Source organism: Thrips palmi, unplaced genomic scaffold (assembly GCF_012932325.1).
Source record: "Thrips palmi isolate BJ-2018 unplaced genomic scaffold, TpBJ-2018v1 HiC_scaffold_17, whole genome shotgun sequence".
Taxonomy (NCBI): domain Eukaryota; kingdom Metazoa; phylum Arthropoda; class Insecta; order Thysanoptera; family Thripidae; genus Thrips; species Thrips palmi.
The window spans coordinates 10,166,655-10,192,153 of record NW_023144626.1 but is presented as its reverse complement, the minus strand read 5'-3'; the positions used below and the strand labels follow the sequence as shown (position 1 = coordinate 10,192,153).

The 25,499-nt window shown below is 52.1% G+C and overlaps 1 protein-coding gene across 8 annotated transcripts in view; it reads right to left on the bottom strand.

Moving 5' to 3' along the window:
• Window positions 1-25,257, bottom strand: part of LOC117643234 (protein still life, isoforms C/SIF type 2) — a 98,594-nt gene extending 73,337 nt beyond the window's left edge. For 6 of the 8 annotated variants that reach the window (XM_034381970.1, XM_034381973.1, XM_034381974.1 and 3 more), the window contains exon 1: window positions 20,496-20,730. The gene's annotated coding sequence lies outside the window, so the exon portion shown is untranslated. The other 2 variants (XM_034381971.1, XM_034381972.1) reach the window with 2 other exon arrangements.
• Window positions 25,258-25,499: the final 242 nt, after the last annotated feature.

Below are 25,499 nucleotides of genomic sequence, written 5' to 3'. Positions count from 1 at the left end.
CTAACGAGATGCACGGTATGTGAGGTTTTTCATTCGTCCCAGAAGGGCAGGCTTGGCGGCTGGCCTTTTAACGCAAGACGTTGACGCCATTTTGTTTCATTTGCACTGCATTCGGTGTCCGCCGCGCCGAGCCAGCCCGAGCTTTGGGCCCATGAACACACCGCATAGTCCACACCGCAGATTAGGTGGGGCGAGTCCATGTTGGCGGCGGGCACGGCGGAGCCACGCACAGTGGGCCAGAAGACCGGTGAAGGCGGACAAAACTCTAGACGCGTTTTGAGCTCCAGAGTCGCTAAACGGGACTCGAACCGAACGTGTGACCCCACCAATGGATTGCTCTCAGAACGAGGAATCCATTGGTGGGGTCACACGTTCGGTTCGAGTCCCTTTTAGCGACTCTGCAGCTCAAAACGCGTCTAGAGTTTTGGCCACTCCGCCGGTCTTCTGGCCCACTGCGCCACGCCGGAGCTACGCCGGAGCACGGCCGGTAAAGCGAGCAGAGAGCAGAGCGGTGGCGGGTGGCACCAGCCCCGGGACCAGCCCTGGGACCAGCCGCTGCACCAGTCAGTCTGCAGGCCCGTTCCAAACTGGCAACTCGTGGCTCTGTCTCTCTCGCACCCGTGTGACCTCCCGTAAGGGTGCGAGGAAGGCAGAGCGACGATGTCACTGCTGTGGTCCAGCCTGCCCGTCAGGATGCCACCGCCCTGATACGACGGGAAGGTTGTTATGGTGTCGCGTAGGCCGCGTGCCAGTTTGGGAATGCCGCGATGTCAGCCGTGCCTTGCCCTGCCTGGCCTTCCCTGTGACTAGCCCTGCATGTGACTGGCCTTGCCTGTGACTGTGCCTGGCCCCGCCTGTGACTGGCCTTGCCTGTGACTGTGCCTGCCCTTGCCTGTGACGATGTCCTTGCCAACTTATGCCTGGACTTGCGTGGCCCTGCCTGTGACGACTCTTGCCTACTATGCCTGGCCTTGCCTGTGACTGTGCCTGGCCCTGCCTGTGACTGTGCCTGGCCCTGCCTGTGCCTGGCTTCTCCTGTGACTGTGCCTGGCCCTGCCTGTGCCTGGCTTCTCCTGTGACTGTGCCTGGCCCCGCCTGTGACTGGCCTTGCCTGTTACTATGCCTGGCCCTGCCTGTGGCTGTGCCTGGCCCCGCCTGTGCCTGGCCCTGCCCGCGGCCCACAGCACGGCCCACCGTCTGGCTGCCTCATCAGTGTCGAGCATTCTTAAGGGACCGCCTATACGGACGGGCGAAGGGGTGGGGAACGGGTGGAAATCCTGCGGGTCATCGTTCCCTCGTTCGATGCGACGGTTAGGTTAGGGTTAAGCCCTTGCTCGGGGCCGTTTGCAATCCCGAATATTGCACGCAAGTAATTGGCCCACGCGCAACAGTGGCTTCCCCGTTTCTCGTTTGTCTCTCTCCGTTTTCCCGCTTGCCCACGCATTTCGCTGCTGTTTTATTCTGCTGGACCAATTATTCGCGTCACTCTTAAAGCCATACTTTGATTAAAGATGGACTCTGAGCAACGCTTTCGCATGCTTTTCAGCTCAAACTGTGCACACACACACACACACACCGTGGTGTGCCCTTAACCCCCTATTTTTTCCCTTCCCTCGAGCCGGAGCCGCCCTTCCGCGCCCCTCCCCCTTCATTGATTTTCAACTCCCCCACCCACTCCCCACAGCAGCCCGGTCCGTGGCGTGGCGCGGCGTAGCGCGTCGTAGCGTAGTCCCAGCGTGGCTCAGCGCCACACCCGCGCCGTGCCCGGCCGTGCCCCGGCGATGGTCCTCAGGATGCAGGTGAGATTTGGGCCCCCCGGCCTTGACGGCACGCCTAATCAGTAAGAAACTGGGCTGCCAGTGTGGTGCTCCGCACTGCTCCACACTGGGAACGGGTAATTTTAGCTCGCTGCAGGTGAGGCTGGGTCACTGGACGGCAGCATCCGATAGCGGCACAGACCACTAGAAATTCCAAGAGGCCAGACAGGGGGAAGGGGAGGCCTGTCTAGTTGGCTAAAAAGGGGAGGGAATGGGGAGCTAAAAACAGAAATGATCTTTACTCAGATAAATTCCTACAAAGAACTGCTCGTTGTGTACAAAGAAAACGAAGGCTTCGCAGCCTTCGAAGGAAATCGTTTGTAATACAAATAGTTTTGCTTGTAATGCAAAGAAAAAAATCCTTCGTTGCAAACAATTTCCCTCGTAGGCTGCGAAGCCTTCGTTTTCATTGTATTCCAACGATCAGTTCTTTGTAGGGATCTAAGAGTGTAGAAGATGCTTTGAGGGGGTGAAAGGTTCAGTATGGCTGAGATAAGGTGCATTTCTAGGACGATCATGTGCAAAATGCAGGCAGGGAGAGTGCCTCTACGTTCCTGGCTCCCAGTAAAACATGGCAACTGTGGAAGAGCTCTAAGACACCTTTCGAATTTAATGTAGGGGCGCTTTTTATGGAAAATGATAGTGCCATCATTTGAATATGAAAAAAATTCACGGTTAGTAACGAAATTCTATCAGCTACGGTGGTAACATGGTTAAAATACTTCCGTGACAATTGAATGATGAAGGCAAAATAAAAGGCATTAAAAATAGGTATTAAATTTTTGAAACTTCACATTTTACAACCGGCGATACACGTTACTGCACCCTGCATATGTCCAAAAGCACGTAAGCCGCGACGCGAGCAGACATCCTCCCGAGCAATTATGGCTCTGGCTCTTTATTGTGGTCAGGCAAAACCAAATCACTGAATAATAATATTGTCCGGCGACCACAACCGCCAACACGTCCCCCGGTCTGGTGTGCGACCGCACCGACGGACTGTGCCCAGAGTACGGCCCAAAAAAAGCAGTTGTGGGCTGCACTGCTAAAATGTCCCAGGCTTTTGTGAGCTTCGGACAAAGTGTCCTACACTTTCTTAGATTTCAGTGCGATTCCGGACAATGCCTTTTACGTCTTCGCCCGTACGGATGCAAAGGAGTCTGCGATACAAGCGCCGTTTGGAGTCAGTGAGTCTCCTGGTCCCTTCCTGTGGTGAGGCAAAAATACCTCCCAGTAGCGGAGCTGCAAACCTAAAGCTAAACAACTTTTGCGGTCTTTGATGTCACCGGACATATTCGCTTACACGCAAGCACACAGCATGGATAGAGTTTGCTTGTCGCAAATTTACTTCTTCGTTTGGATCATGACCAGGTCGTAGCCAGCATTTGGACTGCCGACTGCCGATTTCTAGCGACCCTTGTGGTACGTTTTCAATGTCTGTTGCATATAACAATTTCAATCGATTGCTCTACTGGCCATTTGGATCCCGCCACCCCTGAAAAAAAAAAATTGGGTTCCCCACCACAGTTCCCCGTCATCATTCATTCCTGGACATGTCTAAAAAGTAACTGCACAAAAAAAGTTATGTTCTGATCAGTGATAACGATTTTTAAAGAAATTTGGACTGCCAGAAATGGTTACTGCCAAGGCACATAGTAGAATAATGGCGTGTGGGAAGTCTACATAACAGCGCACTGTAGGTGCACTAGTTGGGTAAGATAAGCTTGTCCGTATTCCCCAGCTAACAAATCGAGCTGTCTGAAATCATTGTTTGGCGTGTCTAGCAGTTGGCATGACGTAAATAAATGACTACCCCGAGACCGATCTGACACGAATAAAGTCAGAGCAGGCTAACCAACTTCCTCGTCCGAATAAATGCCTCTGGAGGGGGGTGGCCTGGAACTAATTCGACTCCTGGAATGGCTGTGAGCAATCGCTCTCCACACTCGGCGCCGAGGCGCCCCGCGCATCGCGAGTAAGCAGACTCCTTCCGAGAGTTGTTTTCGTCGCTCTGTCTCTCTCGGCACCTGGGAAGCCGCCCGTGAGTGTGAGAGAGACAGAACGGCGAAAACGATTCTCGGAATCAGGTGGAGCGGCAAAGGCATTCTGCAGCCGCTGGAAATGCGGCAGCGACGCAGTCAGGAGATCCGGAGAGTTCTGGCGAGAGCGGCAATCTGTTCGTGGAGTGCCGCTCAAGTGGGGCTGCAGTCGCGGCAACTGGGGCAAAGCGGCAAAGCGGCAAAGCAGTGACCCTCTCTGCTGAATCGGGACGCCTCGTTCGAGACGAGGGGGAAGTCGAAGTCACGGCACGCTCAGTTCCGCGGCCACCTAGCTTTCAACGCGTGCCGGTTGGGCACCCCTTCTTACGCACACTCTCAGACTCGTATTGACTTTTTATCTCTTGCAATTAAGGTTTTTGTGCAAACGTAATATGTACTATTTTCTCATTAGATATGCACTATTTTGTTCATTTTACAATGTATTTAGTCCATTAAACCAGACTTTTTGTCATTTGCAATGTACTTTTCAATTTCTACATGATCTATTGGCAATTTTATCTTATAACGATCTAAATTGTGCATAGTTAAGGATAAAATAGTACATTTTACGTTTGCTCACAAAAACGCTATAGGCAAGGGAGAAAAAAGTCCATATAGGTCTGAGAGTGCAGTGTTACTTTGAGCGACTGCATATGCCACCGGTTTTCGAAAATCAGCCCCGTTTCCACCCCCTGATTATCGCGACCCCACAGCCGAAGTAAAGGTGTCTCAGAACGTTCTTGACCTGAAGAAATGCTCCTGGCGTCAAAGAGATGCGTTTGGCCTGGGAAAATGATCTTGGGCCGTCAGCGGCTGGTGTATGCACACTTTGGTCAGCCTTCGGTGAAGCGTATCAGTGCCTTTCTGAACGACGCAACTTCACGCTTGACTCTAGAATACAGTTCCGCTTTCGTTTTACCACTGATAAGTTCATTTCGCGGTGTGCCCGTTTAAAATTGTGCGGAACCCCGTAACGGTTACCGCATTGCACAGGTCACGATGCCGTCTATGTGGGGCACGTGCGGGCCGTGGCATTCGATGACCACTGAATTGCGTTTGAGCTCTGCCCCTCAGCACTTTTCTTTCCCACAAACAGCACCTCACAGTGCTCTCTCTTTCCTTTCACTCAAGCAGTAGGCGAAGATTGGGGATCCCTTCCGCCTTTTTGTGCATTCCATAGAATGAGGCAGTCTTTTGTCGGCATCGGAAGCGAGAAGCTTGGGCGACACTGGAAGTGGGAAAATGGGTGAAGGTGTGAGAGTGTAGTGGGACTGGCAAGGCCTCGCCGAAGGGTGCTTCCCGTTTAATGAGCAAAAGTTGTTTCGGACAACCGAATCGAAAGGATTTTAAAAAGGCTGCAGCCATAGCCAAAATTCTACAGTACATCCATGAATCGGCATGACTCAGCTCGCTCACCTGCTCTGCCAGCCTTATTCACCATGAAAGTGCATGGACGCTGACTTCAACGGGGAGTAATTTTATTCAAAACAGAGACTGAGTAGGCCTTCTAGCACCCTCAGGTGTGATAGTTGATAGTCCCATAGTACTAACGATTCTTTTTGTCAAGAAACCGACTTAAAACCAGATAGCAGATGGGCAAGCCACGCCATAATAAAGATTTTAAAAGTAGCATTCATCTCAGAAGACATCGGAAATGAAAGGTGAAAGGGGTTGTTCAATCACTCTACCGATGATAACCGCGACTGGAACTCCTGCCGCCACTGCGCACCCCACTCCGTTTGAAGATAAAACCTAGTTTCTTCCCCCCCCCCCCTTTCTCTTTTTCTGCCCCTGTCATTCGCCCTGCCCGCGTGATTTGACGTCATAGTGACGTCAACAAAGCCGCACTGAAAGATCAGTTCTGCATCAGGCGGGCGGGCGTAAACAGCGCGGCGGATTCGTTGCATCGCGAAGGAGAGGAGAGGGCATGGCGTGGTGGCGCGGCGGGCCGGGGCCACCACACTGCAGCCACCCCGTCCTACTGGGTCCTACGCGGGTCGATCGGCTGACCGGCGAGGAACAAGAGGGGAACGTTGTTAGAGGCTAGGCGTCCTCTTTTTACCCAAAATGAAATCACCCAAAATTAAGCTTATTAGTGATTACACTTATTTACTGAGCTTATTATGGTGGAACAAGCTTACTTTCTAACCTCTGTACATTCTATGTCCCTCATTTCGTCAAATTTCTCTCGTATTAGGGCCAGTTGGGGTAATTATGGGACACGGGGTAAAAATGGGACAGCTGATTCTTAGTCAAGATTTGACATTTTTGAACGCATGACAAACCATATGTGATGTTTTTATAGAGAAAATAACATTTGCTACGGCAGAAGTTCTAAAATTTCGATTCTCGACTAAGAATTAGCTGTCCCATTTTTACCCCGTGTCCCATAATTACCCCAACTGACCCTATGGAGAAAATAGCACGTTGGTGGAGCCTTTCACCGCATGAGACATTCAGAGTGTACACTGTTAAAAAATGGTTGTACAGAAACAATCAGATGTGTGAAAATTTAGTCGTTCCAAAACTTAGAATTTTATCATGAACCAAAGCGAAACAAATGTCGTTGACTCATGTCAGCGACAATTTGTCGTTGAAGAACAATATTCTTGTTATCACCCTTAATGATACAATTTGTGTGGAAACAACATCTTTTGCAATTATCTGCTCAATTAAAGCGAATTATGAAAATTCATCTATTTTGTTCGCCAATCTTTTTCGACTTACAATACTTGTTGATGACTTACAACATTTGTTGTTGGTCAACGACTTGTTTTCGAAAGTGGACTGTTGATGTGTTATTACAAGTTTGTCGTTGTAAAATTATCCTTTAGTTCCTGTACGACTATGGTTTAACAAGCTATTCGTTCCACAACAAATCTTGTCGTTAAAAAAATTAGCGACAAATGTGTCGCTAAGTTACTACAAAATTTTTATCAGTGTAGGTCAAAAAATGGCGACATCACCGCGCCCTCCTTTACCCCTGGATCTGCTACGCCTCTGGCACAGTTTCGACCTCCCATTTCTCACTGGGATAGCTATCACTCGCGATAGAAGGGTGCCTCTCCACTCTCCAGCTAACGCTGCGGACAACCGAAAAGGGAGCGGCTGCTCACTTCGGGTTTACTTTCACCTCACCCTCCTCTCTCCTCTCCTCCCTCGGCGGTCGGCCGGGCTGACCTATCACGTCCATGCGTTAAGGGGGCAGTAGCGTCATTTGCACGTGTTTTGACGATTTTCGAACCTCCTGTTTAGACGTTAATATAAAGATAAGTATGAATGCCAGAGACAAACGGCAGGCACCATTTGAAAGATAAAAGTTTTTACAACATTTTCAAAAAAAAAATATTTTGTTTTAGCATTGAATTAGGATGTTTTGTGTTCTATGCAAAAATGGTCTGCAAAATTACATGGTGTCACTGCGCGCACGATTGCAGCCAAAGTTTTTAACTTTTTACCAATCGGTAAAATGCATCTGAAAAAGCATGAAATTGCCCATAAAATGACCCTTGGGTTTTAATATTGGGCCAGAAAAAATGTGGTTTGTTTCCATCTTAAGTTGAAGATGAGCGTTTCAATAGTTTTTCTTGTCCAATATTGAAACCCAAGAGTCATTTTATGGGCAATTTCGTGCTTTTTCAGATGCATTTTACCGATTGGTAAAAAGTTAAAAACTTTGGCTGCAATCGTGCGCGCAGTGACACCATGTAATTTTGCAGACCATTTTTGCATAGAACACAAAACATCCTAATTCAATGCTAAAACAAAATATTTTTTTTTTGAAAATGTTGTAAAAACTTTTATCTTTCAAATGGTGCCTGCCGTTTGTCTCTGGCATTCATACTTATCTTTATATTAACGTCTAAACAGGAGGTTCAAAAATCGTCAAAACACGTGCAAAAGACGCTACTGCCCCCTTAAGGCAGGGACGTGCTCCTAGTCAGAATCCCCGCCCCCTCCTGTTTTGCGAAAACAAAACGTCTCGCTCGTCTCGACCGAGGAGGCATCGAGTCGACATCGAGTAGGAAGTGGTATGGGCACCGAGAGGGCACCTGAATGGAACGAAAAAAGCCACTTTGTGCCTGTAAGTAGGCCAAAAGTGTTACTCCCTGCCCCTCCTCAAAAGGATACTGACTGGAGGAAAGTTAGAAGATTCGTGGAGACTTGATTCACGGAACAAGGCGTGCCTTCTCTTTCAGAAGGGGATGGGCCACGCGGGCACGTGCACGGAATCATGATTCCTCGGTGCTGTTTTGCTGTACACTCTTAACGTTTCATGAAGAAGTTTCCCAAAGTACGAAGAAAATGGCGCAAGCATAATTCAAAGGTATATTTTCTTCGTTTTATGGAGGTTTTTCTTTGTATCTTACAATGAAAATACACAAAAGATTAGTATTACGAAGGAACATTTCTTCGTATTATGCTTCCACCTAATTCAACACAGCTCAAATTTCATTGCGACATTTAGAGTGTACACGCTGCAAACCTTAAGAAGTATTTTGAGCATACTTAGTACAAACTAATTTACTTTGTTATGCGAAGAAATAGTTCATAAATTACGAAGTATTTTCTTTGTAAGCTTATGTATGCTCAAAATACATTGCTATAACAAACTGCTTTTTTTTATAAGGCCTAAAATAGTTTGTAAGGTTTTCTCAGTCATGAGCCAAAAGCCAGGTGGAATTCACTCTCGAAAAACGGGACCGCACCGCCCACTGAAACCTTACGAAGTATTTTGAGCTATGTAAGATACAACCTATTCAGTTTGTTTTACGAAGCCAGACCTTCACTGTTTGAATTTGTTGGCATGCCGTCTGTTTATTGGCGCAGGATTTGTGTTTTGCCAAAATTGGGTCCTTCGTCCGATGGGTCCATCGACCGCCAGTACTGTCGCAGTATACTGGGATTACGGCTTAATCATTTTTTGGTGCGTGCCCGGTGCACAAAATTACCCCGAGGGAGGTTAATTTAACACTTCCCCTTTACGTTTGCGTGCCTGGCGTTCGTGAGCGTTAAAATATGCGCGCCAAACATAAGGACCACGCCCTGTGGCCCCTGCGGTGTGTGCACGTCCAGGTCAGGGAGAGTGACAGACAAGCTGCCTAAGTAATTGCAAAGCGGCACAAAATTTTGGATTCCTAATCCAACGCCTCACCTCACCTTTTCACTCACTCACACGCACACACACACACACACACACTCCCCCCCTCCCACAGCACTCCTTTTTTTGGCCAATCAGAAAGCCTGAGGTTCTAATTTCCAATTGTTGGATTACTGGGCAGAGTTTGGCACAAGACGTTCAACAACCAAATTAATTTCATTTTTTTTTTAATTTTATTTATCTGCACCCATCAACTTTCATGTCAGGTGAAAAGAATACCTTTTCTTCTCTTAAGGGAATTCCATTAAAATTGCATGACATGCTGGGCCAGGATGTAACCTTTGGCACGTAAGCTTTTTTTAAGACCCAAGCAGTCGCCCTTTTAACTTGATTTGAGCTATGGAGCAGTGTGTTAAAACCGGGCACCGTCTGTTAAACTCACAACTCCTTCCTCCTTCTTCTTCTTCAGAACCGACTAACGGCTCAGTGGAGTCGAGAGATCGATTCTAAAATCCGTTTTGGATTTCTTTGCTTCCGGTTATCGAGGCTGCTGCCGAGTTGCTGCAGAGTGAGCACCGTATTTAAGCCATGGCATTTTTGATCGGCTTTAATGTTGGGCCAACACACGCTCTCTCACCTCTCCCTCCCTCCCCCCTCTCTCCCTCCCCCCCCCTCTCTCTCACACACACACACACGCACACACACGCTCACAGACGCGCGCAGAAGCGAAATAGCGTTTCCCTGAACGCGAGATGCACGTCTTGCGTAACCGCGCGGCTTGGTGCCAGGGCGGGTTGGGGCGCGGGGCGGTGGCAGGGTCGTCGCCTTGCATCCGGTCGGTGTCGCACAGTAGGTCAGAAGGCCGGCGCAGGCGGCTAAAACTCTAAACGCGTTTTGAGCTGCAAAATCGCTAAATGGGCCTCGAACCGAACGCATGACCCCACCAATGGATTGCTCTCTAAACGCGCAATCCATTGGTGGGGTCACACGCTTGGTTCGAGTCCTGTTCAGCGAATCTGGAGCTCAAAACGCGTCTAGTTTTGGCCGCCACCAGCGGTCTTCTGGCCCACAGCGTGTCGGCCCGGCAGCCTAGTACGTTTGGCTGCCTCGCTGCTTCGGGGCGACGATCGGCCGTTCCGGTCCGCGCGACGCGGTGCGACGTGATTAGCGCAAAAAGGTGCAACACAATTACCGCGAAGAAGAGACGAGACATTGATCGGTCGGTACGCCGTCCGCCGCCACCGCACAGCTGTCGCCACGCCGCGCCCCGCCACGCCCCGCCCCGCCACGCCCCGCCACGCCCCGCCATACCCCGCTTGCACAACCACCGCCCCACCCACGCCGCGCCAGCAACACGGTTTTGGGGGAAGTGTTTTTTAGAACGTCCACAGCGTTATTCTCCGCAGAGTGGCTCCCCAGCTTGGCGCATTAGCGCTGTGTTGCCCGCGCCGCGGACGGACAAAGTTATTGGTGGGCGGCTATGGAATGATTTTGGGCGGGTTGTAGGAAAGGAAGGATGGGAAGGTACATACCGGTTTCCGTCTCGGGACTGAGTTGCTCCGCTGCAGGCCACCACGTACCTGGAAAACATGAAAGAAAGGGTCGTTAGTTACAACGCTTTCGTCAAGTTTCGTCCGAACATTACCCTGAGAATTAAACGGAAAATTTGTCCCTAAAACAGACAAAAAATATCTTATCCTTTTGCGGTATTTAGTGTGACCAAATTTTGGTGAGACTTTCTGGCAGGTCTGACCAAAACTTTGAAAAGAGTTCTTGTCTCGCCTCTGGGATGGTGAGAAGTCTGGCCTTCGAATTTGTAGTGTTTTGAAACAAGAGATTTCCGGAGATTTCATTTCCGAACGGTTTTGGCACAAAAATGGTCTCTCCTGATTTATTTTTCACGAACTTTGGCCATGGAAAGCATCACGTTGGTTTGAGTACTTTGCCTGAGCGTGGCGCGGCCAGGCGAGCAGTGCACGATTCACATTGCAACGGACGTGACTCAATACTCAAATGAACGTGGTTTGAATGGGACGCCGCATCCCCTGATTTACAATCGCTGTGTATCGCGGCAAAACGGCTTTGAGTGATTCCGTTCGCGGCCCGAGCTATTTCGAGTCAACGCTGCAAGAAATACGATGCGCAAAACGGAGTCAGACTGCGTTGACACGTTTTGACCATTTCTAGCTGATTTTCCCTACAAAAATGTCATTTATCAAAACTATTGATGACATTTTTGTCACGACCGCCAAAGTGTTTGAGCGGGGCCACAGCCTTCTCTTGGAACATTCGATCGAAACCGTCGTCGCGTAAACTCTACACACTAAATGTTGTGCACAATTTTGTACGAGACATCACAGTTTTTTATCCACACGAACTTTTCGTTCAAATTTTGTACGAAAAACTGCACGTATTTTCCCCATTTTCGTGCACAATCGCGTACAAATTTGTACAGAAATTTCGTGTGCACAAAAAACTGCGATGTCTCGTACAAAATTTGTACAAAAACATTAAGTGTGTACCCTGGCAAGTCGGCATAACCTCTCTTTCTGCAGGTCGGCTGTCACTCTGCTGTCATGCAGTGACGCGAGCACGTGGTTGGAGTACTTGCTGTTGAGGACAATGCGAGCAGTGCAGATTCACGACTGCAACGGCTGCTCAATTACTCATAAACTACGTGGTTTGATTTGGACGCGCTTACATCCCTCAATGCATTTACAATCTGTGAAATTTTTTTATCGCGGCATAACGTGCTTTGAGTGTTTCCGTTTCCTGCCGACTATTTCGAGTCAACGCTGCAAAAATACGATGTTTCGTTAGGGAGGCTTCCAGACTACGCTTTCAACAGTTCTTGTTCGATTGTTACGTAGCGTTTGGAATCCCATTTCCGTGACAAAAAAATTGTACATTCCGCCCCAATTTGGTGGGTAAATGCATTTTGTCAGGGATTCAAATTGTGTTGAGCGTGCACAGCTCAATGAACTTCTTCGAAACGCGTACTTTGCTGCAGAAAATCTCACCTAAATTCAATTTGTCACAAATTTGTACGAAATGCACTGTTATTTTTCCCCAGAACTTTTCTTTCTCTACAAATCCTCGTAGAAACTGCACAGAATTCTGGTCCGGACATTTTCGTAACGCACAATCGCGGTAGACTAAATGTGTACAGAATACTGTCGTTCCTCAACCTTACTCGTGTCCTACAAATGTGTAAAATTCAAATTAAGGTGTACCCTGGACCGGAAACCTTTACCAGCAAGTCGGTCACCTGCTTATGCCGTACATGACTTTCGGTTAGGCGCCACTTGCACTCCGTGCTGCTAATGAAAGGAAATGCATGATTTGAAAATTTCTCCTCTAGACCTGTAGAGCGCTATACTCCGGATTAAGCATCTATGAAAACTTGAGCCAGGTTTGTTTACGACCGGCCGGCCTATTATCAAGTGCTTTCAAGTAGCCGGTCGCTACCTATCTATGAGCATCTATGTGAAATTTTCATTTCATTAGCGGGTTTGTTTTCCGACTTTTAAGAATCTGTGAGGAATTGCCCTTTCATTCATTTAGCCGGTTTGTTTACGTTTGTTACAGGCACGAGAGAAAACGTGCTTTCACAGTAGCCGGTCCCTTTTTATGACCGATCTATAAGCACCTATGAGAAATGGCGCGCTCAGTTGGCCGGTTTGTTTACGTTGGCCCGCAACCAGCTCCACTCCACTCTGTCTGAGGGTTACTGTTCTCATAGTGCCGGGGCCGCGCCGCCACGCGCCGCCACGCCCCTCGTGTTGACGGTGTTCATCCGTGCGCGCGCTAATGCGCGTGTTATCGCAGTTTCCGGCCTGGCCGTGCCGGGCCCGTGCCTACAAACAGCCCGGTCGGAATGACTTGATGAAAATCGCTGGCAAGCAGAGCGTGGCGGCAGACTGAATCCGAAAGATCTTTTCGTGCATATGGAGTCCCGCTAAGGGGTCCTCGTGTGTTGGTGCCAGAGAGACAGAGCGACGGAAACGACTCTCGGAATCAGTCTGCGGAGCAGAGCGTGGCAGAGCGTTGCCATCAGGACAGCCGTATCATCGACGCCACGGCTGGATTGGCAAGGCACCGTGTGTCGCGCGCCGAGGGGTGTGTCGGGGTGTGCAGTGCAGCGACGAGACTGTCTCTGAAGCGTCCGTCGCTTACGTCTCCTGTCGCGCTCAGGGGCGTCCCGCAGGGGTGCGAGAGGGACAGAGTCATCGCGGAGGCCGGTATCGGCTTGCAGTGCGGTGCGGACCACGCGATGCACAACACGCAACAAGACAGCGCGAATGGGGTGCGCAAGGCGTGGCGGGGAAGGGGCGGGAAGAGAGGGGGGGGGGGAGGGGCAGACCGCTGTGCACACTGAGCGGTCCCCTCAAGCCAGCAGCACACAAACGGCAATGAAGAGATCTGCCCGTCCGCCCGCCCGCCTCCAGATCACAGAGAAGTAGTGCCTGTTTGTCTAGCAGGCCCCGTGGCTCGTCTCTCATTGGCCTCGGCCGGCCAGGCGAGGTCCACCACACTGGCCGCGCGGTACGGACGGACCGCGCTGTCAATATATACCGGCCCCGGCCAGCCGCCCGTCGGGGAGCGCCACTTGCCTTTGTCTTGAAGGCCCGCCCGGCCCGCCGTGGCCGTCTCTGTCTCATCCGCGCCGTGAGAGCGACAAGGACGGAAGGAACTTCTGCAGCAGTTTTCGATCAAGGCCCCCGCGCACAGTGGGCCGGAAGACCGGCGGAGCGGCCAAAACTCTAGACGCGTTTTGAGCTGGATCGCTAAAACGGATCCGAACTTAACCAAAAGAGGGATCCCTTTTAGGAATCCATTGGTGGGGTCACGCGTTCGGTTCAAGTCCCATTTAGCGACTCTTGAGCTCAAAACGCGTCAAAGTGTTCCCTCCACCGGTCTTCTGGCCCACTGTGCCGCGGCTTGCTTCACTTGATTTGGTGCGATGACGTGACTCGCTCAGGACCTTTACTTTGTTTGAGATCGACGAAATTATCTTAGAGATCAACGAAACTTTCCATGAGATACAAAAAATTTTTTCGGTTAGTACGAAGATTTTCTTTGGGATCAACCAAATTTTCTTTCCGATTTTCTTTGAGATCAACCAAATTTTCTCGGACAGGGATCCTTAACTTACCTCATAAGGGCATCATAACGTTTTGAGAAGAGTTAAAGTTATTACCCTTAACTTCTAACATCTTTTCAAAAGGTAGGTTAATTTTTTATGTCTCGAATTTGTGCGGATATATTTCAAAACTTCATAAGTCCGTACCCTTAACCTTTAGCGAACATTGTCTTATGTTACGTTATGAAAGCAGTGTTAGTTAAATGTTAATTTAAGGATCCCTGTCTCGGAGATCATCAAATTTTCTTTGATATCAGGGAATTTTTCGGGGGGAACCGACGAGATTTTCTTTGGATAAACGAAATTTCCTTTGAGATCATCAAAGTTTTCTCTGGTGGCGCACAAATCCAGCCTGTATCTTGAACTGCCACGCAAACCACGGCGCCAGTGGCAAAACAGAGAAGAAATCCGAAGAAATCTCATTCCGATTGACTTGTTTCGCGGTGGAGCGGCATTGATTCTGTCCGATCTACACGGGTAGCAAATCATTTGTTATGAGAATTTGGGACGACTAAAGTTGACGTAATCCATAACTCAGAAACATGATGGGCTCCCACTTCAGAAATAATTCACCTAGTAGTGTTGAATTTTGACCAAAAATGTCTTTCTGTGACAAATACTTTTAGGACATTCTAGTTTCACTTGACAGCCTCCTTAATCTAGAGATGTTAGGTGGCCTTTGCAGTACAAGGTCATAAATTAAATAAATGTACAGAGCTAAAATCCTAGCGGCACGGGGTATCGCCGCACGCTTCACGAGGCACGATGGGTTGCCTACCCACTGGGCTGATTCCTGTTCCAGCCGAGCCCACCTAGCGTCAAAGACATCAATGATCGTCACAGACCCACTTTCCGGAACACAATAGAATTTTTTTCAACCTGGATACGGTGCGACGTCATAGTAAAATTGACAGCACTGTTAAAATTTAAACCAGAAACATCCTTAATAAATTAAACAAATGCTTAAAAAATTTTCACTTTCTTAGCGACATAGAGGAAAAAAAAAAATTTTAAAAATAAAATTCAAATTGAAAAGTAGGAGCCCTTAGGCTCAGCCTGAAGCGGTAGCTTTTCCTAGTTTACGTTGGCCCGCAACCAGCTCCACTGCACTCTGTCTGAGGGTTACTGTTCTCATAGTGCCGGGGCCGCGCCGCCACGCCCCTCGTGTTGACGGTGTTCATCCGTGCGCGCGCTAATGCGCGTGTTATCGCAGTTTCCGGCCTGGCCGTGCCGGGCCCGTGCCTACAAACAGCCCGGTCGGAATGACTTGATGAAAATCGCTGGCAAGCAGAGCGTGGCGGCAGACTGAATCCGAGAGTCGTTTTCGTCGCTCTGTGCGTCTCTCGCACTCATAGGGCGTCCCCGTGTGTTGGTGCCAGAGAGACAGAGCGACGGAAACGACTCTCGGAATCAGTCTGCGGAGCAGAGCGTGGCAGAGCGTTGCCATCAGGACAGCCGTATCATCGACGCCCGGCTGGATTGGCAAAGGGACCGTGTGTCGCGCGCCGAGGGGGGTTCGGGGTGCAGTGCAGCGACGAGACTGTCTCTGAAGCGTCCGTCGCTTACGTCTCCTGTCGCGCTCAGGGGCGTCCCGCAGGGGTGCGAGAGGGACAGAGTCATCGCGGAGGCCGGTATCGGCTTGCAGTGCGGTGCGGACCACGCGATGCACAACACGCAACAAGACAGCGCGAATGGGGTGCGCAAGGCGTGGCGGGGGGGGCGGGAAGAGGGGGGGGGGGGGGGCAGCCGCTGTGCACACTGAGCGGGCCCCTCAAGCCACAGCACACAAAAGGGAATGAGAGATCTGCCCGCCCCCGCCCGCCTCCAGATCACAGAAAGTAGTGCCTGTTTGTCTAGCAGGGCCCCCTGGGTCGTCTCTCATTGGCCTCGGCCGGCCAGGCGAGGTCCACCACACTGGCCGCGCGGTACGGACGGACCGCGCTGTCAATATATACCGGCCCCGGCCAGCCGCCCGTCGGGGAGCGCCACTTGCCTTTGTCTTGAAGGCCCGCCCGGCCCGCCGTGGCCGTCTCTGTCTCATCCGCGCCGTGAGAGCGACAAGGACGGAAGGAACTTCTGCAGCAGTTTTCGATCAAGGCCCCCGCGCACAGTGGGCCGGAAGACCGGCGGAGCGGCCAAAACTCTAGAGACGCGTTTTGAGCTGCAGAGTCGCTAAAAGGGACTCGAACCGAACGTGTGACCTCGTTCTGAGAGCAATCCATTGGTGGGGTCACGCGTTCGGTTCAAGTCCCATTTAGCGACTCTTGAGCTCAAAACGCGTCTAGAGTTTTGTCCGCCTCCACCGGTCTTCTGGCCCACTGTGCCGCGGCTTGCTTCACTTGATTTGGTGCGATGACGTGACTCGCTCAGGACCGTTTTCTTTTCTTTTGAGATCGACGAAATTATCTTAGAGATCAACGAAACTTTCCATGAGATCAAAGAAATTTTCTTTCCGGTTAGTACGAAGATTTTCTTTGGGATCAACCAAATTTTCTTTCCGATTTTCTTTGAGATCAACCAAATTTTCTCGGACAGGGATCCTTAACTTACCTCATAAGGGCATCATAACGTTTTGATAAGAGTTAAAGTTATTACCCTTAACTTCTAACATCTTTTCAAAAGGGTAGGTTATTTTTTTATGTCTCGAATTTGTGCGGATATACTTTTGCAAGTACTTTCATAAGTCCGTACCCTTAACCTTTAGCGAACATTGTCTTATGTTACGTTATGAAAGCAGTGTTAGTTAAATGTTAAGTTAAGTTAAGGATCCCTGTCTCGGAGATCATCAAATTTTCTTTGATATCAGGGAATTTTTCGGGGGGAACCGACGAGATTTTCTTTGAGATAAACGAAATTTCCTTTGAGATCATCAAAGTTTTCTCTGGTGGCGCACAAATCCAGCCTGTATCTTGAACTGCCACGCAAACCACGGCGACCAGTGGCAAAACAAGAGAAGAAATCCGAAGAAATCTCATTCCGATTGACTTGTTTCGCGGTGGAGCGGCATTCGATCGTGGCCAGGTCCGTGTTTTCTCACGATTACCTGTCATTCGGAGACAAAGTCATTACTCTTTGAGGGTCGCCGTGGCAGCAGTGACGTTTTCCGGATAAGTCAGTGCAAGCGCCGATCCGAAGGGGTGGCAGGGCAACACACGCCCCACAGTGGGCCAGAAATAACCGGTGGAGGCGGCCAAAATTCTAGACGCGTTTTAAGCTCCAGAGTCGCTAAATGGGGCTCGAACCGACCGTGTGACCCCACCAATGCATTGCTCTCCGGACGAGGAATCCATTGGTGGGGTCACACGTTCGGTTCGAGTCCTGTTTGACGACTCTGGAGCTCAAAACGCGTCTAGAATTTTGGCCGCCTCCGCCGGTTTCTGGCCCACTGTGCGCCCTTCCCCCCTCTTTTCCTCTCCTTCGCCAAGCCCCGTCCTTGCCCTGGCCAGCGACCCGATAGAGCCGTATTCACCTTTATTCGATGTACCTCCGCGCAATGCATGTGACGTCTTGTCTCTTAGAGTGTCAGCCGTGAACTGCGTCACGTTCTTGAATATCATGTCACATGTCATCCCTTTGTAATGCAAATAAAATCTTTCGCTAGTGCGAACGAACCGCAACTAAATAATTGGCAAAGCTTTGCAAAGTTGTTGGTCATCTGCACAGTGCTGCTGTCCAATCCTTGTTCCATGTGGCAAGATAGGCTAGACACGCCCAGTGCAGCCGCCTTATCTTGGAGGATAATCTACCTGGTTGTGGCCCACTTTACCCAGAGGATCGGGTACCTCTCGCTAGTAACCTGTAACACAGCGTACTCTCTCTCTCTCTCTCTCTCTCTCTCTCTCTCTCTCTCTCTCTCTCTCTCTCTCACACACACACACACACACACACACAATACACCACTCCCTAACTCTGGCGTTCATTCCGATAGACAGAGCGACTGTGACGCTGTGATGTCGTGCTGGTCTAATTGAGAGTTTCAGGTTAAATAGATGCGAAAAGGGAGCTGCGTTGCTCTTATTCACAGTAAATTACGGTGCTTGAAATCCTTGCTTGCCTGCAGTGCCTGCCCAGCCTCCCACGAGCTGTTTGGGTTCAGCTTTGTCTAACTTACATTTTTACCTAAAATAATTTTTTTTTGCCAAAAAAACCCTGGCAAGTCTTAATTCCCTGTGAGTTTGCTGGGAAAGGCTAACTCGCTAGCTCCTCCAGGTCAGCAGGCAAGCAGTTGAGTTTTTCTCCTCCGAGTCTGGCTGGTTCAAAGTGAGGTTAGGCTGTCCGAGTCGCTAGCGCGCCTACAGCATTACAAAGGCAGATCAGATGGGTCAACGCTTTGGGAATGGGTTTCCCGCCCTCCGAGAATTCTTTGTCTAAATTTAGGTCGCTCTGTTGTTGACTTTTCAGACAAAAGAGTCGCTGACAAATTTAGATGACAGGGAGCTTCGCCAAAGTTCTTCTTAAAAGCTTTTATCGTGTGGCGCCGTTTTAAAAGACAAAAGTGTATAGGACTAGCATTAAAAAGAAACGTGTGATCTGGGCCATAGAGACAGATGCTCTTATCACGATCTCAGTAAATTCTATGGTTGAATACAAATTCGTCAGACTCAAGACCAGTCGCAAAAGTTACTCCAAGGGCCAGAATCAGCTCTCTGAGTGAAATGTTGAAATACTGTCGAAACCGCGTTGTTCCTTTTTATGACTCGGTCGCCTCTTAATAAGACGTTTTGCGCGCCACCATGAAAATTTCCAGCAACCTAAAACAAACTCGACTTAAATTAAAGCAAACAGTTGACTTCCAGTGGTCCGCCCGACCTCAACAACTCGGCCCCGCGGTGCCGCGGTGCGCGCCTTCGACTGCCGAGCCGCATTTTCCCGCGAGCTCTTCACTGAAACACCAAACGTGGTCTAGACTGCACCAAACGTGGTCTAGACCGCACCAAACGTGGTCAAACGTGGTCTAGACCACACCAACTGATGTGGTCAAAATGGCACCCATCTGACCACACCAGTGGTAAAAACGGAACCTGGTTTTCCCAGGAAGTCAATGGTGAAGGTATAGGCGATTTCCAGGGTGTTCCTGGGAAAACAAGGAACCGTTCTTACCGTGCGTTTGGTTTTTCAGTGTTCGCTTTCGGCCCAACTTCGCTCTGTCTCTCTCTCACCCCAACGCGCCGAGAGTGCGACGGAGCGGCGAAACGGCTCCTCGGAATCAGTGTGCTGGCTGTATATTAGCTAAGTGCCTGAGCATGTATGCCCCACCACACCGGGGCGGCCGGGGCGTACCCGGAGCGGGGCTGCACTGCTCGCACTGCTCCACGCGCGGTATGGCGCCTGCTTCATTAACATTGGATCGGCGGCAGGGGCGCGCAGGGAGCGAGCGAAGGGGGTGGCTGGGGGAGGGGGAGCGGCGACCCTGATCAAGGCGGGGGAGGCTGGCATACTGTCATCAAGCCAGCAGGGGCGACATGCGCCATGTCTGCTCATCATATCCAACTTGCGCCCAGCGGCTGTGCCCCAGCCCAGCCCGCCGCCCACTCACGCCCACTAACCTTCGGCGGGCTTATTCGCAGTCACCGCCAGTGTACTCGCAGTCACTGCTAGTTTACTATTCGCAGTCACTGCCTGTGAACTCGCCGTCAGTTCACTATTCGCACCGCCAGTGTACTCGTAGTCACCGCCAGTGTACTCGCAGTCACCGCCAGTTCACTATTCGCAGTCGGCCGATCCGGACAGCAGACTGATCCCGAGAGTCGTTTTCGTCGCTCTGCCTCTCCCGTACTCACCGGGCGCCCCGTTTACGTGCGAGAGAGACAGAGCGACGAAAACGACTCTCGGAATCAGTCTGCAGCCTCTGCCGCTCACATGCGCCTTCCATCTCCTCTCGAGTGCAGCATGCTGGGGGAGTGGTGCTCTAAGTGCAGCCCCTGGAGGAGGCGACGGCTGACTGGCAGCCCAGCAGGAGGGAGGCTGACCGGCGAGATCAGCGGGCACACTGGAAGTGGCACTCGGTCGCTAACGCCGACGACGGTTCAAAGGGTGGGTTTCAGTGCAGGATCCGGCGGGTGAACGCTGACGCACTGGTGTGCGTTCAGCGGGTACACGCTGACAACAGTGCGGGAGGGTTGAGCGGGTAGATGCTGCTGACAGGTGGGGGAGTCAGTGGCGGGTAGCGGCGGCTACTGCGGGTTCAGCGGGTCGCTGCTACTGCGGCGGCTAGCTGCTGTCACTACGGGGGTTCTGGCGGCTGATACTGGATGCGGGACCTACGGGCCGCACTAGTCGGCCCGTCGTACGGGGGTCTTGATGCGCACCTGACAGTTCGGGGCGAGGCCGGAGCCCGGCGACGTCAAGGAGGCGCCGACGGCCTGGCCGAGGGCGGATCCAGAACGGAGTCCTACCTGCTGGCGGTCTTGGTTAAGGGACTGGCGCTGGGGGTGCCTGCGCTCCATCAACATGCTCTCCTTGGCGCCCATCGTGTGGCCTTGCAAGTCAACAAGCCGCGGAGCAGAGCAGTCCCAAGCGCCACGCGCCTCGTGGAGCACACCGAGCACACCAAGCTGCAGGGCACACTGAACAACTGGGCGGCGAAGCACAGGAGCGACGCGGCGGACACGGCGACCGAGCGAGGCGCGCTGGGGGCGACAACTGAAGGCCTCGCCGCGCCCCGCCGCGCGCTCCGCCCCGCCTGCACCGCCCCACCCCGCCCACCCCCCTCGCCCGCCCGCCCGCACGCCCCGCCACGCCCCCCTCCCCGCTCCCTCCGACCGGCGTCGAGACGCAGACGCAGTGCGGCGCAGCAAGCATGGCTCGGGGCGTGGCGGGGCGGGGGGGCGGGGGGTGAGGCGGCGCCCTCCGCGGGCCGAAGCGGGCGAAGCGAGGTTGGGCTGAGCTAGGCCCGTCGTGCCGAGCCCTGCGCGCTACCACGCCCTGCCACGCCCTGCCACGCCCTGCCAAGCCCTGCCACGCCCTGCCACGCCCTGCCACACCCTGCCACGCCCTGCCACGCCCTGCCGCGCCCTGCCACGCCCTGCCGCGGAAGTGCGCCGTTCCGTACACAGATAGCGTTGGCGTCGCGCACCGATCGACGGGCCGGGTCCTTCCAAAGGGGCTCCCCCCCCCCCCACTCCCCCCTCCACTCCCCGCGACCCCACCCAGCTCCCTACCCCCTCCGCCCCCGCGCCGCACCCAAAATTTCTCCCCTGGCCTTGCAAGCAGCAGCAGCAGCCCTTGCGCGCCCCCGCCCAGCACCGCCCAGCGCCGCCCAGCGCCCGTGTCCTCACTTGTTAACGCCTCGCCATGTGTGCCCGCACGGTGCCCCGCGCGGACCGGCCCAAAACACGCACATTAAACCCATCAAACTTTTCTCATAATAAAGATGAAAAGGGAGCCGCGCGCGCGTTTTTTGAACACTGACGTTTATTGCCAGATTTAACACTGACAGTTTTGACGTTATTTCACTTCCCCCTTGGTCTTGTTTGCGCGCATAACCTTTTCGGGCGGGGAATTAGTCTCTCTCTCTCTCTCTCTCTCTCTCTCTCTCTCTCTCTCTCTCTCTCTCTCTCTCTCTCTCTCTCTCTCTCTCTCTCTCTCTCTCCCCTCTCTCTCTCTCTCTCCCTCTCTGCATCTCTGCATCTCTCCTCGCCTGATTATAATCAAGGCTACAACAGAGATTGTGCATTCATTCCGGCTCATCGTGCATGCACCTCATTTTAGAGTGGTCCAAACCGACCAAAAGTCCGACGTTTCTTAAACACTCTAAACGTCTTGCAAAGAAATGGCTCAAGTATTTTCCGAACGTCACTTTGTCTTCGTACTAAGAATGTTCATCTTCGCAGTTTTTAATAACAACACAAAAATAAATCACAACATGAAGAGAAATTGCGCCCAATGCACTGCAATTTCCAATTCCATTTCAAGAAATTGATAGTAAAGACCACCACAACACAGTGGGCCAGAAGGCCAGTGGAGGTGGCCAAAATTCCAGACGCGTTTTGAGCTCCAGAGTCGCTAAATGGGACTCGAACCGAACGTGTGACTCCAATGGATTGCTCTCCGAATGAGGAATCCATTGGTGGGGTCACACGCACGGTGCGAGTCCCGCTTAGCGACTCTGGAGCTCAAAACGCGTCTTGAGTTTGGGCCGCCTGCGCCGGTCTTCTGGCCCACTGTGGCCGCCCTCCCCGCTTTCTTTCTCCGCTTTTCCGCTTTCCGCCAGGCTCCGGCCAAGCCTCCATGCACCTACTCCGAGACGCTGCGCGCGCTGCGCTCTGGCTCGGATCGTGGATCCCGGCCCCTCCTCGCCGACCGCTCGGACCTGCCCCTCGCCCTCGCCGCACCTCTGCTGAGCATGCCACCGCCTGCCACCCCCTGGGCCGCCACCCAGCACTAAACCAGGCCGACGCTCCACCCTCGCCCCGCCGCCCCCGCCGCCCCCGCCGCCCCCGCCGCCCCCGCCGCGCCAGTACAATCCTCGATACCCTCCCTGCGCGGACTGCACCGGGGACAGGTCATGCACACATCAGACTGATTCCGAGAGTCGTTTTCGTCGCTCTGTCTCTCTCGCACTCAAGGGGCGTCCCGTACAAGTGCGAGAGGGACAGAGCGACGAAAACGACTCTCGGAATCAGTCTGCAGGGGAAGCGAGGATGAGCACGTGGGAGACAGCGTGAGCCGCATTCGATATCTCGAACCGCGACACCGGAAGAGGGCTGGCCGGCGATGCACCGCGACGCCGGCATGTGGCGGTGGCGACGCGTGGGGCTTCCGACTGACACAATTAAAGCGCCGTGCCGTGGCGAGTCGCTCTGGCCGCGCCGCGCCACCCGTCACTTCAGATCAATTTAAATTGGCGCCCGAGGGTAGGCAACCCAATCGGCACTGTCAGCGCCGCCACGCGGCGTGACGACGACGCCCGTCGCCTCCACCGGCAGACTGATTCCGAGGATCGTTTCCGTCGCTTTGTCCCTCTCGCACCTGCACGGGACGCCCGGTGAGTGCGAGAGAGACAGAGCGACGAGAACGACTTTCGGAATCAGTCTGCGGAGATCACCGCGGCCTTGGGGACGGGGGCGGGGAGTGTCCCGGCCGCTGCCGCCGATACTCCGCGCGCGGAGTCTGTCCATAAGGCCGGCATTGGGGGTCTCCGGCGCGTGGGGTAGTGCCACTGCCCTCGTTGTGGTCCTGGAGACGGCGCGAGTACACTGCAAGTCCAAGTGCGAGGCAGCAGTCCAATATCTGTGGGCGTGGGACATTTTGGTCCTTTTATGCCTATCATGCTACGTCTCTGTAGTTCAATGCCATAGACACCTCTCTCTCTCTCTCTCTTCCTCTCTCTTCCTCTCTCTCTCTCTCTCTCTCTCTCTCTCTCTCTCCTCTCTCTCTCCCTCTCTCTCTCTCCCCCTCTCTCCCCTCTCCCTCTCTCCCTCTCTCCCCCCCTCTCTCCTCTCTCTCTCTCTCTCTCTCTCTCTCTCTCTCTCTCTCTCTCGCACCTATTGAAGCCGCCGCATGAGTGCGAGAGAGACCGACGCCACGAGTGCACTGTTCGGTCTGGAGTCAGCTGGAACAGGGAATGGCGGCGGACTCTGCGCCAGTGGCTCGGCCAGTGGTCCTGAACTCTGAAACCTCTACGTCAGCGCGCCACTGCCATGCCACTGCTGTGGCCGCGTCCGGGCTGGGTCGCTGCCGCAGGGAGTACTTTACATTAATATTTACCCCGCATTTCGCGTTGATATACTTTCCACTCCGAGCTGTTGATTCCCAGAAATAGATAAACAAATGTTTAACATTATAACGTTGTTATTATTTGGTGTGTTTACAGTGTGCTTTGTACTGAAATGGGAAAAAATTACTTTCATGTTCTAAGAACAGCCACGGCTTCCTTGCCGATACCCCCTGCGCGCGGAGTGTCCTTAAGGATAGCACAGGAGTCCCTCGGCCGCGGGGTAGCGGCAATCAATCATTGGACTCCAGCAACAGTGAACCTTCAGCCGGACGTTCGAAATGTTATTTGAGTGACCATCTGATAGGACAACGTATCTTCACGGTAGATATGCTGTTATAGACGAATGTCACACATTTAACGAGTGACGTCATGTATCATTGGAATGTCAGTTTTGTCACGCTCGTTTGAATATGATGTCCCATTCGTTTGAATTTTGGTCCACGTTCCAACGAATGTGACAAAATTCAGATTCGATTCGTTGAATAACAGCGACACTGCAAAGCCAGCGGTAAGTCTGCTTGCCACAAATTTGGCAAGCTTTGACTTGAATTCTTCATGAAGCTTAAGCTTGGGACTATTTCCGGATCAATTTTTGGCATTCAGAATGGCTTGCCAATTTTGTGGCAATTACCACTGGTTTTGCAGTGGACAGCCGGTCGTTTGCAAGACTTTGAACATGTCGTGAGCCCGATGCGTTTCTCTTAATGGACCTTGGGCACCGGCACGTTTGAAGTTTAAGTCAGTTGTCCAATCTTTGAAAGTATTTCGTCTCTGTTTCTTTCGCACCCCTATGGGGTGGTCCATACACTGTAAAAAATCCGTACTTTTGTACGGAAATGGCACAGAAAAATATGGTACGGAGAAAAGTACGGTACGGTCCGTACTTGCTCCATGTGAACCCATGTAAATGGGTACGGGAAAAAAGTACGGAACGTTCCGTAGTTGGCAAGTACGGACGTTTCAGGCAAATTATTGACCAGACATCACTGTTATACAACGAATGTGACATCACATTCGTTCGAATGTGAATTTTGTCACGTTCGTTTGAATACGATGTCACATTCGTTTGAACGTGACACGGTCATCATGCGGCCGTCTGATGCGGGTGTCACATTCGTTTAAGCGTGGATCAACATTCAAACGAATGTGACATCATATTGAAACGAATGTGACAAAATTCACATTCTAACGAATGTGACGTCACATTCGTTGAATAACAGTGATGTTCCGTACTTTTTCCGTCCGTACTTTTTTCTCACAGTGTAGGTGTGAGAGGGCCAGTCGAATCACTCACCACGCGTGTTCCAGACTGCGCCGTCGCCAGACACTCGCAGAAGGCCGTCGAGATGGACACGTCGCCGTCGTCGCCGGTGTCGCCGTGTCGGTGTGTGGGTGCGCGGTTCACGGACTGGCCGTGACGGCGCTAGCGTCGTCGCGACGCAACAACACTGCAAGAACGGTTCCGCGACGTGGGCTGCCTGGAAAGGAGCGAAAAGATGAAGGCAAGGTCCCGCGCGGAAAACGGGGTCGGGGAGAAGTTTTGGTGACACGGGGAGAGGAAAAATCGCGGATAAAAGATAGGAATCGGAGTGGTGGTGGAGTGGGGGAGCGGGGAAGGGAGAGGGGGGGGGGGGTTTGCCCAGGCCGTCTGTCTGCCACCCACTCCGCCCTTGGCGTTTTG